The 21,095-nt window shown below is 43.5% G+C and overlaps 1 protein-coding gene across 1 annotated transcript in view; it reads left to right on the top strand.

The window, feature by feature from the left end:
- The first annotated feature begins 17,144 nt into the window (after positions 1-17,144).
- BCAR3 (BCAR3 adaptor protein, NSP family member) overlaps positions 17,145-21,095 on the top strand; it is a 166,611-nt gene continuing 162,660 nt past the window's right edge. Inside the window, 1 exon segment of the mRNA XM_043964167.1 lies at positions 17,145-17,608. The gene's annotated coding sequence lies outside the window, so the exon portion shown is untranslated.

Raw genomic sequence — 21,095 nt, 5'->3', positions numbered from 1 at the left:
ATGGAAAGGAAGAACCTGAGTAACATATAAGCAAAAGATACTAATAAGGGGGAATGGGAAGGAAGGGAGAGCCATAAGCATTTCTATAGCACCTACAATGTTGGAGGCACTGGGCTACAAATGCAAGTAGAAGGAAGACAGTCCCTGCCCTCAAGGAGCTTATACAGTAATGGGAGAATACAATATACAAAAAATATCGAAAGGTGGGGTGGGAGAAGGTACCCACTACAGTGTTAGAATGGAGAAAGTTGAAAGAGTTGATTGTGGAGCTAAGAGAAGAACAAAGACATAACTGGCCTGTGCGTTTTTCTTAAAATGAAGGTTCTGGGAGGAACAGACCAATTGGAAGCAGGAGCCTCAGGGGCAATCTGTACTTCTAGCATGAGAATACTTGGGGTGGAGTGAATTTTCAAGGTGAGGAGACCTCTGTGACATTGTGGGATAAATTCAGAGTCAGGAATGGAGCTTGGACAAGAAAATTGTCACCATTGGTCAAAATCAGGTGCAAATTAGCACCTTCCTTCAGTGTTCCTTCTCTCTTCTAAAATAAATGAAATTATTGACAAAATAAGTCAATAATTTATCAGTTGTTCTCTCCTTAAGACCAACTAACTTTCTGAGGTCCAACCTAGCTAAGTAAGGAAAAGCATACCACTGGTGTTGGTGTGTTGTTTCAGGTGATGCAGTGGATAGAGCATCTGGCCTCAGACACTTACTAGCTGTGTGACCCTGGGTAAGTCACTGAACCCTGTTTGCCTCCATTTCCTCATCTGTAAAATGAGCTGGAGAAGGAAATGGCAATCCACGCCAGTATCTCTGCCAAGAAAACCACAACTAGAACAACAGCAACCCTCCATCCCGAATGTCCCTTTCCATTCCCACAATGATGGATGGCAGAAAAGGAGGCAGAGAGCATGCTGAGTCACATTTTTCAGACCACCTCTGAATATACTGTCAGTCCCCTAAACAAGACCTTGAATCGTCCACAAAGTGATTGACTGGAGGAAAAGGGTCACCATCTTGACATTTTCACTGTCAGAGAAAACAGAAGACAAAGAGAATTTACAGGTAAACGGAAGGGTGGTTTGCAGGCTCTCCTTGGAAAGACAAACAAAGGTTGGTAGGCTTGATTTTGTTCTGCATCCAAAGACAACAAGCAGCATTACTTTACAGGACACTTGGTCATCTGGTATTGTGGGGCTCATCACAATGTCTACAAATAGCTAACATGAAGGTAGCCCCACAATACAAGATGATCAGATGTCCCAGAAAATAACACCATTTGTTTTTATTGGCTGGTTGATAGAAGCTTTACACCTCAATATCATAAATATTATCTCTTTTTTGTATCAAGCAAAACTAATTTGCGTTGCATTGATCGTGTCTGAAATGTATGTGTCATTCTGTTCCATTATGCTTATTATTTGCTAAAATTTATAAAAGCATTTGAGGTCAATAGAGCAAAATATTCTCCTAAAGGCTTCCCTCCAACCTGGGGTGTCCCATTCCTATGTCACAATAAGACAAATCTCTTTGAAATACACACAACAGTGATACAACAATATTTTCTTCAATGAACATTTGATTCTTACTACTAAGCAAGGTACAATATAGGGTGATATCCTTGCCCGATGTGTTCCTGTCACAGAGGAGGTCCAGCTCAGTCTCCAGTTGGAATGGGATACCCTAGAATTGGTGAAATCCTTTGGATACTCTCATTTGGAGAAGTATGGTGCTGATTTCATCAAGCCTGGAATGTTGCTGAGCCTCCTATTCACTTATAAGAACACAACAAAAAACCAAGTAGAATGAAGAATTCTTATTGTCCGGACAATTGTATGCAGTTTGAGTTGGTACACAGCTTTTGGAAAGATCCTACAGAGGGACAATGAAATGGGCCCAGGCTTGAATATAGGAAAGTGGACTAGAATACATTTAGGGAGTTGCTTTTAACAACCTGAAGCTTCTTCCTAAAACAAAGGCCTGGATTTTGAAAAACAATATTCCCTCAGTGATGTTGTATGACTAAAAATCATGGACCACGACAGTCTTCAGTGAATGAAAGTTATGGGCTACCCAAAGGGTTGTAGGACCAAAAGAGGAAGTGGACTGGTTGTGTAGTAAAAGGGAGGGATAGCTGGTAGATAACCTGTATCCTCCATTCAGACTCTTGTAAATCTGGGAGAGCTAAAGGAAGAACCATAGTACATTGGGGTTGCCCCCCGTGGCAGCTTTATGGTCATGAGTAATGAGGGTTAAGAAGTATAGATAGGGGGCAGCTAGGTGGTGCAGTGGATAGAGCACTGGCCCTGGAGTCAGGAGGACCTGAGTTCAAATCCAGCCTCAGACACTTAACACTTACTAGCTGTGTGACCCTGGGCAAGTCACTTAACCCCAATTGCCTCACTAAAAAAAAGAAAAAACGAAGAAGTATAGATGGATCGTAACCTGCACCTCTAAAAGGATTATTGGCATCACATATCCATCAAAGTATGCATTTTTAACAGTGGGATATGTCCAGGAGAAGACCAGATATTTACCTCTGGATTTGTGATTCGCTTCAGGAACTCACCGTTGATTTCCTCTAACCAAGCAGTTTGTGGTCTACTTATCTTGATACTTGGATGAATCCAAGATTTCATCAACTTGACTACCCCTTGCAGTGGTATAGTTTCCAACCTATCCATGTTTTTTTTTTGTTTGGTTGGTTTTTTTGTGGGGCAATGGGGGTTAAGTGACTTGCCCAGAGTCACACAGCCAGTAAAGTGTCAAGTGTCTGAGGCCGGACTTGAACTCAGGAACTCCTGAATCCAGGGCTGGTGCTTTATCCACTGCGCCACCTAGCCGCCCCCCTCCATGGTTTTTTTTAATCCTATGCAATCATAATTTATTCATGTCTTTGCATAAATCCTCCCTAAGAGATCTATCCAATGCTGAAGGTTTTATTTAGTATTTAGTATTTTATTGCTTTGTAACATCTCTTGAATTTGTCTCTTTTTCTCCTCTGATGCCGCCACCACCCTGGTCTAGGTTCTCACCTGGACCTCACATTTGCACTGTTGCAATAGCCTGCTGGTGCATCAGCCTGCCTCAAGTCTGTCCTATTCCAATCTAGCCTCTATTCATCAACCAAAATGATCTTCCTAAGGCATGGGGCCCAACCATGTCAACACCTCTACTCAATAAACATCAGAGGGGGCAGCTAGGTGGCACAGTGGATAAAGCACTGGCCCTGAATTCCAGAGGACCTGAGTTCAAATGTGACCTCAGACACTTGACAGCTGTGTGACCCTGGACAAGTCACTTAACCCTCCTTGCCCCCAAAATAAATAAGTAAACAAACAAACAAATGAATGAATGAATAAATAAATAAGTAAATGAATAAATAATTAAATAAATAAATAGACATCAGCAGCTCCCTGTCACCTCCAGGATCAAATATAAAATCTTCTGTTTAATGTTCAAAGCCCTTCATAATCTGGCCTCCCCTTATCATTTCAGTGACCCTGGCCTTCTTGTTCCTTAAATAAGATGCTCCATCTCTTGAATCCAGGTGTTTTCACTGGCTGACCCTCTTGCCTAGAATGTCCTTCCTCTTCATCCCTGTCTCCTGGCTTCTGTGGCTTCTTCCTTCAAGTCTCAGCTATTAGCTGTGTTGCCTACGTTCTCTTCATTATCTCCAGTTTATCCCGTGAGTATCTCATTTGCACATGGTTGGTTTGTGTTGTCTCCTTTATTAGACTGTGAGTCCCTCAAGAGGCAGGGCTAGGGGGCGGCTAGGTGGCACAGTGGATACACTTACTAGCTGTGTGATCCTGGGCAAGTCACTTAACCCCCATTGCCCCGTAAAAAACAAAACAAAACAAAACAAACAAACAAACAAAAAAGAGGCAGGGCTGTCTTTTACCTTTCTCTGTATTCCCAGCACTTAGCACAGTGCCTGGCGCATAGTAGGGAATCTAATCAGGGTTTATGGACTTTCTGGTGTGAGAGCAGGGAACAAGTTGGAAGGACACTGTACATTGAGAATGTTGATTTAGGCCTTCCTATACCTCTCTTGATATGGTCATCGTTTTATAAGGAGATACATGTAGGACCTTGGCTTTTGGTCTAGTTGTTAGTATCACCCCTGGCTCCCCAAAGGCCTCTGCCCCACCCCAGGATGAGAGCTGGCTAGTAGAAAGTATCTGAAGCATGGGCAGCTGAGCTACCCTTGGAGTCTGTTTCCAAAGGGGGTGGAATGGGAGGTGGGGCACCAGGCCACCTAATAATATGGACTTTCATAAGAGCTTCCCTATTCCCTTGTTATTTTCATTCTAAAAATATGCAGCCAAGAATTTTGCAAGAATTTGGGCTCTGGTCCTAGTCTGATGCCATCATTGGCAACCTTCATTCATCTTAGAGATTCTTGGCCTTTTTTTTTCTAGAACCCAATGACTCACCCCAAATCACACAGAAAGCAGTGGCAAAGTTAGCTGAATTCTCCTCCCTTCCTCTAGCAGTTCTTCCTGTTCCCGAAAAATGCAGCTTATAAGGGGGTGATGAAAATTACAAGGGAGACTGCAGGATGAAGATCTCAGCATGCATCTGTATCAATAAGTTGTGTCACAGACCCAACTGGTGTCCTGGGGTCTGCTTGCAACATGCGGGACCAGCACTCTTTCCCTTCTCCTCCCCTCTCTGGTCACCCCCCAACCCCCACCTCTGGCTCCCTTTTCTCATGAAAAGACCACAGAGAGATGGGAAAAGGCTAATTTGGGTAAGTGGAATGAGAGATGAAATGTGGTGAATGGCCTTTCATCCCTAGTCTCTGGTGCTAGTAACACTGTTGATTATTGAGGCCAGGCTCAGTGTAGGGCAGGGGCAGAGAGACCCTACCCAGTTGGGCAGCACTCACTGGCCTATCAGCAGGTTCATTCCTATTCCATAGGTTTTGCTGAGTCCTCTCAGGCAACACTAAGTTAAAACAGTTCATGCCCACCGTCCTCTTGTTCTACAAGCCAATCATAGACTAAAGCTGGATGGGGGCTCAGAGACCATGGAGACCAATGCTCTCACGTTACAGAGGAGGAACCTGAGGCTCCAAGAAGTTAAGGGTTTTACAGAGAGGAAATAAACCTCCAAAGGACTTAAGGGAGCAGCCCAAGGTCATACATTCAGTAGCAATAGTCAGGGGGGTAGGATCCAAATGCAGGGCCTCTGACTCCAGAGTCAGCCTTTTTTCCACTGTGGAAAACTATCTAATAACCATAGCTAGTATGTGTATGTTGCTTTAAAGTTTGCAATTCGTTTTTTACAGAAGTAAACTCATTTCATGCTCACAGCAACCCTGGGAGTTAGGTGCTATTCTGATCCCCATTTTACAAATGGGGAAACAGGTCAACAGAGGTTGTCCCTTGCCCAGGGTCACAAAGCTACAAACTTTCTGAGGCAGGATTTGAATTCAGGACTTCTGGACTCCAAGTCTGGTGCCCTATCCACTGAGGTAGAAACTGGTCTAGTTTCTACAAGCAAACATCTTGGCAAATGTTAACAAGGAGAACGTGTCCAGATGTTCCCTAACTAGGCCTAGGAACTAACTAGCAGCTCTGTGCTCCCTATAGCCCTGGGTGTAAAGTTGTTATCTCTTTGCTGGCCCTTTTAGCCAGTATATATTTCATGGAGGCATAGATTCCCAGAGTTGGAAGGAATCTCTGAAACTATCTAGTTCAGTTCTCACCTGAGGCAGGAATTCTCTATAATATTTTTAGCAAGTGTTGTTCAATTTGAGGGAAGGAGAGAGGTAATCTTTACTGAACAAAGCAGCCCATTTTACTCTCAGACAACCTGAATCGCTAGCAAGTTCTTCTATTTGTTGAGACTAAATTCACTCCTTTGAAATTTCTACTTCCTTGTCCTGATATTCCCTTCTGGAGTAGAACACCAGCCTACTCTCTTTCTCCTCTGAACTTGTACTATCAAAGGATGATTGTGCACAGAAAGTGGTTTAAATGTTCCTTCCAATAATACTCTCTAGAACAGCTTTATCCCAGTGCCTTAAATATAGTAAGCATTTAAAAAATATGTATTGGATTTAATTGAATGGAAGTTTAAGGCAATTTGTGAAGCACTTGAAAAGTTGGCGGCTGTATCTGCAATTTCCTTTTGAGCTTTAGGGAAGAGGGGCAAAGGGGAGAAGAGCTGGTCAGTTGCTTGCAGTAGTGTCTGCCATCGAGGTAAGAGATGCTTTGTCCACAGCTGTCCTTAAAGAGAGACAGTTACTACTGTTGTCCAATATCCTATTGGATGGATGGAGAGAAAATAAAGAAGGGGAGGGGTTGGTGGTGGTGGTGCCACCACCAATGAATAGACTGAATTATAGCACTACCAGAGGATCTATGATTCCATGAATTACACTCAGGAAGTGGCATGAAATATATCATTAAAGAGATATATGATAGGAAAAGGAGGTAGAACAGTAACATAATGAAAATAAAGGAAAACTAATGAATAGCCCCCAGGACAGCCAGATGGCAGAGTGGATAGAGTACTGGGCTTGAGTTCAAATCCAGCCTCAGAGATTTACTAGCTATGTGACTCTGGGAATAATATCTAGCTTTTATTTATTATAATAGTAATATATTATAACATATATAATGTAAATAATCATATCATTTATTACTGTGAGCTGAACAATACCTACTAAATGCTTTGCAAATATTACCTCATTCGAACTTCACAACTCTGTAAAGTAGATGCTACATTATCTCCATTTTACAAGTGAGGAAACTGAGGTTAAGTACTTGCCCAAGGTCACACAGCTAGTCGGGGTCTAAAGCCAAATCCGAGCTTAGGTCTTCCTGACTCTAGGGCCAAGGTTCTCTTGTAATTTATTGACCCAAGCACTTTGGGTGAGGCTATATAGAGCAGAGCTATCAAACACTCCATACCTGCAATACTGCAATATTCAGAAGAGGATTAAAATGTAATTGGGAAACAATAAACAAAAATAAATAAAAATACAATAGAACATAGATAATGTTAATGTGTGGTTTTCTAAGTCTATGCGGAGCCACAGAATCCTTATGTACAATTTAGTGGTTTCCATTTCTATTTGAGCTTAATGCCATTGGTGTAGTGGATTCCTGGAAGAACCAGTACAAGAATGTCCAGGATGAGAAGGTGTCAATCAGTTTCAATCTGTACTGTCAGAGGAAATAGAACAATAGGTGAGATCAGAGATCCATCAAGGTTGAAATAAGGTAGATGGGATTATCTTGGTTTACCTCTTCAAGGTTAGGAATCATGTCGGAAATGGTATGTTTTGATTTTTCAAATTTGGCTTCAGATACTCACTAGCTGTGTGACCATGGGGCAAGTGACTTAACTTCTGTCTGCTTAGTTTCTTCAACTGCAAAATGGGGATAATAACACCTACCTCCCAGGGTTGTTTTGAGGATAAAATGAGATAGTATTTGTAAAGCACTTAGCACAGCACATAGTAGGTACTTAATAAATGCTTTTTTCTTTCCTTCCTTCCTTCCTTCCTTCCTTCCTTCCTTCCTTCCTTCCTTCCTTCCTTCCTTCCTTCCTTCCTTCCTTCCTTCCTTCTTATATAAGGGCTTGTGTTTTAAAGGTGTTCTATAAGTTTTAATCTATGACTTGCCCTCATCCGAACCAAGAGAACTCAGAGTTTTATCTTAGGGTACAGATGCCATAGAGCAGGTGAGTGTGACTCACCTCAGAATAATTATTGATGACATGGTAATTACCTTGCAGGGTCATTTCTTACCATTTGTCATCTCATCACGTTGGCAGGACAATCTCCTCTCACTTCTTTCTTTCTATAAATTACGATATAGAAGAGGTCATGGGGTTATTACCAATGTTCTTTGCACTTCCTAGAAATGTTGACGAAGAAGTTTGCCTCCTCCCCTTCATCTGGAGGAAGAATAAGAACAAGATATGGGGAAAGGGAGGGAGTTATTGATTGGGGTAGGGGGAAGGAGTGGGAGGGAGTCATGTTTTTAGCTTCTCCAAGGATGAATCACTGGAGCCAGCTTGATCAGAGAAAAGAGAAACGCTCCCTCTCTCCCCCATGACGTCACAGGGGAAAAACGACAGGTAGATTCTTCCTGCTTTCTGACAAAGGGACTGCTTGATTGATGGACCACTACCTTTAGCTGTGAGCACAATGGCTCATTTTTTTTTTCTTTTTCTTTTTTTAGTGAGGCAATTAGGATTAAGTGACTTGCCCAGGGTCACACAGCTAGTAAGTGTTAAGTGTCTGAGGCTAGATTTGAACTCAGGTACTCCTGACTCCAGGGCCCATGCTTTATCCACTGGGCCACCTAGCTGCCCCACAATGGCTCATTTTGGAAGCGGCCAGGTTAGACCTTTGAGATCTTAACTCTTGTATATAAGATGTTATTTGATTGTTATCACTACCACTAGAATGGGAGCCCCTTGAGGGTAGGGACAATGTTTTGCTCCACTTTTTTTGCTTTGTTTTGTTTTTTGTATCACCGGCACACAATAATTACTGACTGATTGAATGACTGACCCTGTGTGCATCTCTTGAAAGTTAAAATAAACTTCCAAATGTTCTGGAGGAAAGGAATGTGCTTGAAATCATGATTAAGAGTTTTACCTAAATGTCACATTTGGGCTTTAAAGTTGGGGAAGGAAAAAGATGGATTCTCTGTTATTTCCGAATGACATTTAAGCAAACTATTAACATAAAGAATCCCTGGCTTCCTCTGATGATCAGGCATTCAGCTGAGGATTTTCCTTCTTCCCATCTGCCTTGCTGGGTTAAACATAGCTGGAAAGCACCAATTGGAAACCACTGGTTATAAGCATCTGTTCTCCTCTCTGGCTTCTGAAGGGAGGCGGGAATGAGCTTTGAGTACATTTGATGCCTACCCTTGCACTCCATGAACACCTTCTGCATGAAACCCACCAGATTCAGGATGACATCTTGGGACAATCCCAGCACTGTTTTGTGACCTTGGTGCTCTCAGAGGTTACCTTGAGAAAGAGTCGATACTGAAGAGACGGCCATCAGTGTTGGACTTGGAATCAGACCTAGGGACAGATCCCAACTCAGACATTTCCTAGCTAACTGACCCTGGGCAAGTCTCTTCTCTGAGTCTCAGTTTCTTAAGGATTAAAAAAATAGCCCCTACCTCACAGGAATGTTGTGAAGCTCAAACCAGATAATGTCTGTGAAGTGTTTCATAAACCAGAAGTCCAATCAAGTTAACAAGCATTGATTATGCACTTGAGAAGTGTCAGGCATTGTGCTAAGTGAAGGGGATACAAATAAAAGTAAAAAAACAGGCCTTTCCCTCAAGAGCAAATGCTGTCTATAGACATGAGTTACCTCACTTTGGGAAATTCTGGTTCTCTGGGATGGGCCTGTAGAGTGCTTTGAACTATGTAACAGTAAATCTTTTTTTTGGGGGGGGGGGCAATGAGAGTTAAGTGACTTGCCCAGGGTCACACAGCTAGTAAGTGTCAAGTGTCCAAGGTCAAATTTGAACTCAGTTCCTCCTGAATCCAGGGCCAGTGCTTTTATCTACTGCGCCACCTAGCTGCCCCCCTGGAGTCTACTTTTCTAGTCCAGTGCCCTCTCCCCCAACTCTGGGTCACCAAAAACAATTGAAGTCAGGTGAAAGCAGGGAAGAAGACCCCAGTGAGAAGAATGAACCAGGTTTCACTTTGGAACTTACATCCACCTTCCTGTGACTGATGCCACCTGCCTCTTGAAGAACGAACTGTGTCCTGTTTTGTAAAACAAATAGGTGGGACAGAGATAAACACCACATAAATAGCACAGGAAATGAGCAGCATAGCCTGAAACTGGACTCTGTGTGCAGGCTTAACCTGGGAGAGATGTCTGCCACATTTGGCAGTGAATCCACTTTGCTCCTAAATCTTGGGGCAGTCAGTTTCTCAAACAACCCCAATGGATAGTGGAGGTGAGGAGTTCTACTTTATTCAAATCTTTTCCCCCAGGGAGAATAATGGTCCTCTAGCCTTGTAGCTTTTCAATGGTTTTCTTCTGAGGGATTGAAATAAGGCCTGCCCACCCACACTGGGACATTTTGAATATGGTCAGTCCCTGGCAAAATCCATCTTTAGAGACCCTGCTCTCTCATGTCATTTCCCCACTCCTAGATTTCTCTGCCTCCTATCTGTCCTCTGAGCCACATTCTTTTTTTAATCATATTTTGTTTTTTCCTAATTACATTAATATTTAACATTCTTTTAAAAAATTTCTGAGTGCCAAATTTTCTCTCTTTGTCCCTCACTTCTCCCCTCCCTAAGATATCATGTAAAACATATTTCCATATTGGTGAAAGAAGAAACAGACTAAAAGAATACATAGACACAAAATAAAGGAAGAGAAAATGGTATGCTTTGAACTACATTCAGAGTCCATCACTTTTTTTTTTTTTTTTTGGTGAGGCAATTGGAGTTAAGTGACTTGCTCACGGTCACATAAGCTAGTAAGTGTTAAGTGTCTGAGGCTGGATTTGAACTCAGGTCCTCCTGAATCCAGGACTGGTACTCTATCCACTGCGCCACCTAGCTGCCCCAGAGTCCAACACTTCTATCTCTGAATGTGGATAGCATTTTTCATGACTTTTTTTTTTTTCAGGGCAGTGAGGGTTGAGTGACTTGCCCAGGGTCACACAGCTAGTAAGTGTCAAGTGTCTGAAGCTGGATTTGAATTCAGGTTCTCCTGAATCCAGGGCTGGTGCTTTATCCATTGCAATACCTAGCTGTCCTAATCATGAGTCTTTTGGAGTTGTCTTGGATCATTGCAGTGTTGAGAATAGCTAAGTCATTCATAGTTGATCATTGTACAGTGTTGCTGTTGGGCAGCTAAGTGGCATAGTGGGTAGAGTACTGGCCCTGGAGTTAGGAGGATTTGTGTTCAAATTTTACCTCAGACACTTAACACTACTAGCTGTGTGACCTTGGGCAAGTCACTGGGGAAGAGTGAGGCTGGTGACTTTACACAGCCATGCTTCACTTAAATCCAATTCACTGCAAGTCAAAACATCACTCCAATATCATGGTCCTCTTTGAGAATGAAGGAAAAACAACAACAATGTTGCTGTTACTGTGTATGATATTCTGGTCCTCTCTTCACTTTCCATCAGTTCATGTAAGTCTTTCCAGCTTTTTCTGAAAAGATCCTTCTCATCACTTCTTATAGCACAATAATATTCCATCACAGTCATATTCCACAACTTGTTCAGCCATTCCCTAATTGATGGGTATTCCCCCCAGTTTCTAATTCTTTGCCACCACAAAAAGAATTGCTATAAATATTTTTGTACATGTGGGTCCTTTCCCCTTTTTTATGATGTCTTTGGGATGTAGACCTAGCAGTGGTTTTGCTGGATCAAAGTTTATGCACAGTTTTATAGCTCTTTGGGCACAGTTCCAATTGTTCTCCAGAATGATTAGATCAGTTCACAACTCCACCAACAATGCATTAGTGTCCTAATTTTCCCACATCCCCTCCAATATTTATCAGATCCATATTCTTAAGGAACTAGTGCTCTTGGATTTCCCTGCTGGGAAAACATCTGCTCCAACTAATTCATCCTAAGGTGTTAGTGACAAAGTGGTTCCTAACCCTGGCATCTTAAAGGGGAGATGGCAGAAATGAGCAAATGCTTAGCACATAGCTCATGATGGTGTTTACCACTGAAAGGGAAGATATAAGGTTGTGAAATAGCTTCTCTATGTCCCTCAAATCAGTTCAGCCTTGCAGACTTCCTTGGTATCCTCCATGTGAAAATTGCCTCCAACAGTTCAAGTTGAAACCTATTTATCCTTTAATAGAGAAGATTTAGAAAGTTTCTTGAGGCACAGAAAAGTTTAGTAACTTCTTCTTGGTCATATAGCCAATAAGTATTATAAGGGAACTCAAGAATCAGGAAGACTTCAAGCTCAACACTTGTTCTATTGTACTTCCCTGCCTCACCCCCCTTTAAGTCCCACCAATTAACAAATAGCTTGTTCTCTTTCTATCTGAAAGACCACCTTGGATCTGAAAGACCTTAACTGGTAGATAGGAACGAATCAGCTTCCCCCCCATAGTTTGAGGTCCTCTTCTACAACCTCAATCAGCTATAGTCAGCCCCAACAAAGGCAGATAGAAGCTCTTATGGTGAACTGCTCCTTGGCCCAAGTAGACCCCTTTTTTCTGCTGCTTTCTCTTGTACCTTTTACTTGCTATTATAGTATGAAGCATTTTCTCTCCAGAGACCTCCCCCAATTCCTGTCCCCTTAGTACTATAATAATGCTTAGTAGTGCAATAACTCTCATTTATATAGAATATTATGGATCATATTATGGATTTCTATAGAATATTATGCCTCATGACTTCTCAATGATTGTAAAATTATTATCATTTTATAGATGAGAAAACTGAGCTGTGAGAGCTGGAACTGACTTGCCCAGAGCTACAAGGCTGGTAAATGCCAGTACTGAGGCTCAAACTCAGCTCTTCCAACTTCAGAGCCAATGCTTTCCCTACCCGTCCCCTCTCCATCCCTACTTTTTTTCTTCCTATCACTAAGTATCTGTGTCATAGCAAATACTGAAATTTACAAGTATGCCAAGGATTGGGGGAAAGTTGGGAAATGAGCTGTGGGTTAAGCCTCTCTGAATCTGGATGTTTCCCAACTCTTCCAAATTTGACTTGGCCAGACACGATAATTGTCTTCAAATATATGAAAGAATGCCATGTGGAAAAAAGGTTAAGCTTTATTCCATTTGACTCTAGAGGGTCCTGGGAATTAGGAAGAGTGGGTAGAAGTCACAAAAAGGCAGGTTTAGTAGTGACATAAGGAAAAAACTTAATAATCAGAACTGTCCAAAACTGGAATGAGCTGCCTCAAGAAGCAGTGGTGGAGGGCAGCTAGGTGGTGCAGTGGATAAAGCACCAGCCCTGGATTCAGGAGGACCTGAGTTCAAATCCGACCTCAGACACTTGACACTTACTAGCTGTGTGACCCTGGGAAAGTCACTTAACCCTCATTGCCCCGCCCCCCCCAAAAAAAACAGAAGAGAAAAAAAAAGAAGCAGTGGTGGGTCCCCCCTCCTGGAAGATTTTGAAGAAAATCTCAGACCAACATTTATTGGGTACAATTATAGATGAGATTCTTACTCAGCTAGGGTTGGAATCCATGGCCACTGATGTCTCTTTCATCCTTGAAATTCTGTGATTATCTACCAAATGGGTAAATTAGTGAGGAGGGGGGAAGGAGGGGAGGGGAAGAAGACAGGGAGCATTATTATTGTTTGGCAAATGGGGAAACTCAACAACAGAGAAGTTAGGTGCCTTGGTTACAGAATGACTCGGTGTCATAGGGGGAACTGAGAGAATGCCTCCATACTTCGTTATTTTCAAGGCTGCATAAATGTGGGCTCTTACTGTGATTATTATTCTCAAATGACAATTTCCTACTTATTGAGTACTCAGAGGGTTCCACTTGAGTCAAACGGACCCAAGTTACAAAATGAAGCTTTTCTATTCTTATCCTGGCTCAGTAACTCTGAGAGACACCCTGGGGTAGACAAGAATGTAGGAGCCTGGTGCAGCTAGGTGGCGCAGTGGATAGAGCACCGGCCCTGGAGTTAGGAGTACCTGAGTTCAAATTCGGCCTCAGACACTTAACACTTACTAGCTGTGTGACCCTGGACAAGTCACTTAACCCCAATTGCCTCACTTAAAAAAAAAAAAAGAAGAATGTAGGAGTCTTTGGAGTCCAATACCCCAGTTCCAACACTTACTAGCTTTTTGCTCATAAGCAAGTTCATTTGCCTCCATGGGCCTTAGTTTTCTCATATGTAAAATGGGGATGATTTTGATACATATACTACTAATAGCAGAGAGTTGTGAGGAAACTTTGAAGTGCTATAGAAATGGAAGTTATTTTTATTCCTGCCTTTCTTGGACTATAGACATAAGGCACTCTCCCTTTGCAGCTGAAGCAGTCTTGAATTATTGTATGGGCTGAGTAGCAACCACGTGGCCCTAAGGGGCCAAGAACTGTTTGGTTGGTTGGTTGGTTTTTTGTTTTCTTTTTTTCGGTTGTTTGTTCCTGTGTCCCCACTGGTGTTGCCCTGAGAAACTGGGACACAACAGTCTCCAAAGAAACTGCTTATCACACAGAATGCAGTGAAGGAAGAGCATGGTGGAAGGCAAAGCAAGTAAAAACATATAACCAAGGAGGAACTTTGAAGGAGTAAAAGATGTCACTAAGGAAATGTGTGAGAGGAAGAGAAGTTGGGCTTTTCAAGTGGTGAGGGCTAGGGATGAAATGTGGTCTCTTGATGTCAAGAGAAATCAGGGAAGGACTCCCGCACTCTGGGTAGATTCCTTAACCATTTATGAGAGGCCAAGGACAAGAGTGAAATGGGATGGGTTGCAGTGGATGGACTGAGATCTGCACAGATCTATTTGAGTATTTGATATCCATAGTGCCTAATGTTTTGTAGGTACCTAATAAAATGCTTTGTTGGTTGACTGATGGGCTACACAGAGGCCAATGAGGTTTCCATACATTGGCAAGTAAAACTCAATATTCCCTTTTTGTCAACCATTGACTAATGATAGAATCATAGGGCTAGAATGGATCTTGAGGTCATCTTGTCCAAACCTCTGCATCCAAGCACGGTCCCACAGAAACCATCTATGATTCATGAACCATGGAAACGAATTCAGAGTCTCACAACCCTTGGTGTCCACCCTAAATCCTTCCTGTCAATCTCCTCTAAATCTGCCCTCAGTTTAGAGAGAGAAGAGTGAGCAGTCCATTGCCCTTTGAAATTTCAGTCAATGAATCTTTTTTTTTTTTTTAGTGAGGTAATTGGAGTTAAGTGACTTGCCCAGGGTCACACAGCTAGTAAGTGTCAAGTGTCTGAGGTCGGATTTGAACTCAGGTACTCCTGAATCCAGGGCCGGTGCTTTATCCACTGCGCCACCTAGCCACCCCCTTTAAATGACATTTATTAAACTGCCCTGTAAGATTTTTTCCCCTCTACTGTTTAGTGATCTAAGTTCTTCTGTGTTTGGCTTTTTCCCCCTTGCTCTATTCATTATCATTATTACTTTCCTCCAAAGTAATACTGGCAAGAAGGCTAAAAATCCACTCAGCAAAAAACTTAAATAAATGTGTGGGCATATAAGTTTATGGATTCTCTTCGGGCCATTACATTTTCATCGATCCATCCCACACTTGGGACACCACCTGGGATGGTGTACTCTGGGGTAATTGATGAGTGTCAATGACCTTCAGAAGCACCCTGTAAAGAGGGCCCTCATCTATGCCTGTTGCTTGGTTTCTTTACCATGTGACTTTGAGCAAATCACAACATCTCTGAGCCTGAGCTTCTCCACCTGTAAAATGAGGGTGTTAGACTAGATCAGGAGTTCTTAACCTGGAGTTCATAAATTTTTTAAAAAATTCTAACTTTATTTTGATATAATTGCTTTTGTTTGTATTTTCTCATCTATTTTATTTTATGCATGTAGAAACATTATTTGGAGAAGGAGCCAACAGGCTTAAGAGCCCCCCCCCCCCAAGAGGTGGCTTTCCCATCCATTCTGGTTTTGATGGTCTATGGGGAGCTGCTTCAACAGGTGACAGAGGAACCCAGGAGTGCTACTTCATCTAGGGAGAGCTAACCCTTCTGGCCTTTCCCAAGATCTGATACTTGATTACAGTACTCCATGATTTAGGATAGAGTGGAGCAGAGTAGCAAAGCATTCCATTCAATTCAATCATATAGCAAACATTTATTAAACTCCTGCTATAGGGACAACTAGGTAGCACAGTGGATAAAGCACTAGCCCTGGATTCAGGCGGACCTGAGTTCAAATCCAGTCTCAGACACTTGACACTTACTAGCTGTGTGACCCTGGGCAAGTCACTTAACCCTCATTGTCCCACCAAAAAAAAAAAAAAAAGACACTACTGAACAAGTTCAATACCCTCATTTGATAGATGAAGATGAGGCCCAGAGAGGTTTCTATAACTTGCCCAAGGTTGCACAACTAGTATAGAGCTGGGGTAAGTGCCCAGGTGCTCTTTTGGATTACAGGGTGCTCTGCCCCCATAGATAAAAGGTCAAAAATTGTGGGTGAACTTTCTCTCAGGGATGATGAAACTGAGCTAGCTGAGTAAGCTGCCTTTAGAACTTTATAGATCTGAGTACAACCTAGACCTGTTTTCAGAGCTCCCACAGTATCTGTTCTCAGGGTCCATCCCCCTCCTCTTTTTACTACAACAAACAGAGGTCAAGACAGCAAAGGTTTTCCGTGTCTTGACTTCAATTCATTAAACAGTGAAGGATGTGTGTCCAGGCTGGAGGGAAGAATGTACTTGATTGATCAGTGGTTCGTTTGTTTTCTGTTCCCATGAATTACAGTCTCCAGGGACTCAATATGCTTTGTTTTATCATCTTACGTTGAATGAATGAATGAAAAAGCATTTATTAAGCACTCAGTATGCTCCTGGCTCTCTATTTAGGAACTGGATTTTGTAGTTTGTTTCATCATTTCATTTCCTCTTTCTTCCTTTCCCCAGAGAGCCTCTCTCATACAAAGATTAAAAGGCCTGGGGGGGGGGGGGTTTGAATCAGTTCAACACAATCTGCCCATTAAACAGATACGACAGATTTGCCGCATTACACATCCATAGTCCCCCACCTCAGCAAAGAGGTCGAGGACTTGCATTTTCTTCAATCTTCTCCTAGGACAAGCTTGGCCACTATAACGACACCGCCTTCAGGCTGCATACTCCTTAATTACAGAGTTAGCCAAGTGTCCGTAAATGAGCCGGAGAGATCTGGGATAGAGGACAAGCAGGTAGGCAGGTGGAGCGGCCGACCGAACTGTCTTGGGGAGCCGCCCACTGGAGAGTGGTCGTTTAGGAAGCTGCAGTTCCACGCGAGGGCCCCGGTGAGCGCCCGGTTCTCCAATCCGAGCCTCAAAGGGCAAGGCGAGGTCATGGAATGTAAATGTTGAGGGGTGCGGGGGAGGGAGGGGTCCCAGAGGCGCGCGCCTCGGCAGCCTCCCCAGGGGTGGAGCCGGGGAGCCAGCTCGGGAGCGTCGGCCCGTGACAGTCGGAGCTCGGGCAGAGCTCTCCAAGAGCCGCGCCTTCGCTGTCCTCGGAGCTCCGGGCGAGCGCGCTGTGCCGAGCCGGGTTGGGGAGGGCAGCTTGGGCGCTGCGGGAGCCGCTGGCCCCGGGATCCCCCACTTCGGAGGATGAACGGATCTCGCCCGCGGAGCTCTCGGGATTCGGCTTCCTGCGGCAGCCCCGCCGCCTCGGAGATGAAGAGTTCGCAGCCCTGAACCGAAAACCCGAGCGAGGGAAGGACCGAGAACGCGCGGGGGTCCTAGACGTGCGTCCGGCAGGGAAGTCTAGCAGAGGCCGGAGAGAGCCCAGCTGCCAGTGTGTGCGTGTGTGCGTGTGGGAGCGGACGAACGCAGCTTTTCCTCTCTCTTGCGCCGGGGGCTCCGGCTTATTGTTCCGAGGGCTCCAGACCAACTAAAAGCAGCTGTAAGCAGCCTCGTCCCGGGCAGGACTGGCTGAGGTTAGTTTCACCGCATGGAAACCTTGGGGCTCAACTTGGGGGCTGAGTTTTCTTTTCTTTCTCCCTTCTGTTTTTAAAAACAAAGTTGCCAGAGGGGCAGAAGACCGGGCTGAAGTCGGGGCAGGAATTCCCGTAGCCCTCGGGAAAGCCCTGGGCCGGCCTCTGATAACCCCCGGGGTGTCGCTGCAGTCGGGCAGATAGATGCCCAGCAATTTGCTCCGAAGCATCCTTTGCCCATGTGGCTGCCAGGGCTGGCACTTTGTCTGGGTTCACTGGGGGGGTTGCTGAAGGCATGATTTAGAATGCAGGAGGGAGGGGGACTAGGACGGGGACCGGCACTGGGGGGCTTCTCTTTTGCCCTCTTCCAGAAAATTTTTTCTCCCCTAAAAGTATCTGTGTTGCCCCCCACGTCCCTTGTTTCCTGGGGGGGGGGGGGGTGGGGGGGGTTGCCAGGATTATTTTATCAAATGCAGCTCAGAAGGTTGGGGTGGGGGTGGGGAGGGAAGGATGAGACGAATTGAAAAGAGCTCAGCTGGAAGCCGAGAGTTGGGAGGAGGCAAATTTCTCTACTAATCTCTTGGAAAGTTTGCAAAGAAAGCGAGGGAGCCTGCCTTGTAAGCTGTTGACAACTTTTGCTGCTTCTTTTTTCTTTGTTGAGGAAAAGAATGAATAGCCGGTTGTGTGGGTCCCTCAGTGTCTGGAAAGGGAGGGGGAGAGGGGTGGGGGCTGGTCTGGAAAGGAAAGCAAGATCTGAGCCCATCTTTCCCAACAGTTAAGCAACTGACACTCGGCAAAGTTTTCAAGATTGCATAGTACCCCGGGTGGGAAGGTCAGTTGTCTAGAAGCATCTACCGAGGTTCACGGGTTCTAATCGGGCTGTTTTAGGGGTGGTAGGTGGTGGAAATTGTTTCCTGGAATTTCATTCTGGTCGTTAATTCATCTACTTCAGTTTTTTTTTTTAAAGGGGGAGGGCAAAAGGGGAAGAAGCTTCTGAGTAACCTTTTGCCTTCTTTTGATCCAGCTCAGCAAATGAATTAATGTAAATCTGTTCTTTTTTTTTTTTAAAGAAGAGGCTTTTAAATCGTGCCTACTATCTCCCAGCTTTGCAGATTTCTCCAAGGGAAAGAAATGGGGTTATCTGGCTTTAAAGAGGCAAGGTCAGATTGAGAGTTGATGCTACCCCTCCCTCTTTTCTTCTCTCACATTCATTAAGGCTGTGACTGAAATAAGATCTGGGAAGAAGAGGGAAGGACTCCACAGCCAAGATCAGTGTGAATTTTAAATTGGAATAATTAACTCGGAAAACCATTGTTGAGTGAGTGGTTGGGGAGGCAGCGGCAGTCTAAAATGCTACGGAATTCATATTAAGTATTAATGATAATATTAAGCAGCTCCCACCCCCAAGGTCTAAGGAATTTAACGTTCTGGCCTTCACATTTTCAGGATAATTAATTGAAATCCATATTCTCCGAATTCAAGGAGAAGCCCGTTTGTCAAGTGAAGGCTAATCCTAATAACTTTATACTGCTTGAAGTATAATCTATCCATAAACTGTGAGGTGGGATTACTAGCATTTTAATCTCTTGGCTAGACTTTATAAGCCTGCTTAAAATGGAGTGTTCTTAAAGGTATACACCTTTAATTCTAACCTCCAGTAAAGCTCAGGGTTTGTTTTTGTCTTTTGCCTTTGTTTTCTTTCTTTTTTTAATAGCACCTACCCCTTTTGGCTCTTGTGAGGATCATATGGGATACTATTTTAAAAATAAAAATAACCCCCTAATTGCATGTAAAAACAATTTGTATAAGGTTGTTGTTTGTTTGTATTGGGGCAATGAGGGTTAAGTGACTTGCCCACACACAGGGTCACACAGCTAGTGTCAAGTGTCTGAAGCCAAATTTGAACTCAGGTCCTCCTGGATCCAAGGCCAGTGCTTTATCTACTGTGCCACTGAGCTGCCCCCAATTTGTATAAGTTTTTTTTTTGTTTTTGTTTTTGTTTTTGGGTTTTTTTTTTGTTTTTTTTTGCTGGGCAATGGGGGTTAAGTGACTTGCCCAGGGTCACACAGCTAGTAAGTGTCAAGTGTCTGAGGCCGGATTTGAACCCTGGTCCTCTTGAATCCAGAGCCAGTGCTTTATCCACTGCACCACCTAGCCGCCCCCTGTATAAGTTTTTAATGTATATGTTAATTTAGAAAGGATGGTTGTACTACCTTCTCTAGCTGCTTGGGGCAAAATTTAAAAATAGACATTTCTGTCGATTTTAATTGGGATTCATTTCATTTAGGTCCCATGGCCACCTTGCAAGATAAGAAATCCAGTCATTATTCCCATTTGACAAATGAGGAAACATTCAGAGAGGCTTAGCTAATGTTTGAGAAGTCATGGGGTCACAGAGTTTGAACTTGAAGGGACCTGGAAGTGGGTGAGATGTTCACCCAGTGCAGTCCTATCTTTTTTGCATATCAGGAACCTGAGATTTAGAGAGGTTCTTTGAGTTGGCTGAAGTCTACTAGTACTAAGTAGAAGCTTTGAGATTAAAATCCAGATCTGTGGACTCCAAACCTGTGCTCTCACCATTTTACCACTGAGCCTGAAACGTACTTCTTCCTGATTCCAGGTCCAGTCTTCTCTCCATTGTGTAGGCATTGCTGCAGTGATGGAAGTCACAACCTCTCTGGGCCTCAGTTTCCTCAACTGTAAAAAACAAGAACAAGGAGGGTTTGCCTTGATCTCCATAGTCCAGTTCTCAGATCCTACGTGTCTTTCCGGTCTAAGTTCTCCTTCCTAGAATTAAAGGGTTAACTACGGTTCATTTCCAGAATAAAAAGGGTAATCGAAGACATTATATTCAAGTGTATATGCCAATAAGCTCTAGAGTGGAAGGATAATCATATTTTCTCTGTAAACATCTCCTTTAAAAAAAAAAAGAGAGAGAGATATGTTCAAACAGGCAGATGGCCAACCCAATTTAACTCTCATTTAATTTCACTAAGCTAATGCTATGTAAAGCTAGCAGGCCTGGCCTGCCAGCTATTTCGAAACCAAGATCGTTGGGCAGTGTCAAGGTGATAGGTAGCACCATGCTTTTGACAGGTGTCGCTCTCCTTTGTTCTTGATATCAATTATAAATCTTTGAACCTTCTTCTCTGTGTATGTATGTCTGTGTGCATGCGCGCACTCTCGCCTTTCATTCTTGTTTCAACATTTCAAGCCTTTGGACCTTTGTATGCTTTCCAAGGTCTGGAATTAAACAAAGTCAGAGAGACCAGTTAGTGCTTCTGTAGGTCTTACATCACCCATCTGGTTGACATAGAGCTAGCCATGGGACTTAGAGATGAAATCTTACATCTAGAATGATTTGCCTCATTCAGTCTTTTTGTCTTGTGCTGGCCAATCCCCATGAAGTGTTCGATGGTTTTTTCCCTCCTGTCCTTGGTTTTTGATGTTTTTGCTTTTATATTGTTCCCAGATAAAAGTTTTCCCCTTC

Source organism: Dromiciops gliroides, chromosome 4 (genome assembly GCF_019393635.1).
Source record: "Dromiciops gliroides isolate mDroGli1 chromosome 4, mDroGli1.pri, whole genome shotgun sequence".
In the NCBI taxonomy this organism is placed as follows: domain Eukaryota; kingdom Metazoa; phylum Chordata; class Mammalia; order Microbiotheria; family Microbiotheriidae; genus Dromiciops; species Dromiciops gliroides.
Note: the sequence above shows the minus strand (reverse complement) of the source record. Positions and strands in the feature narration are given on the sequence as shown.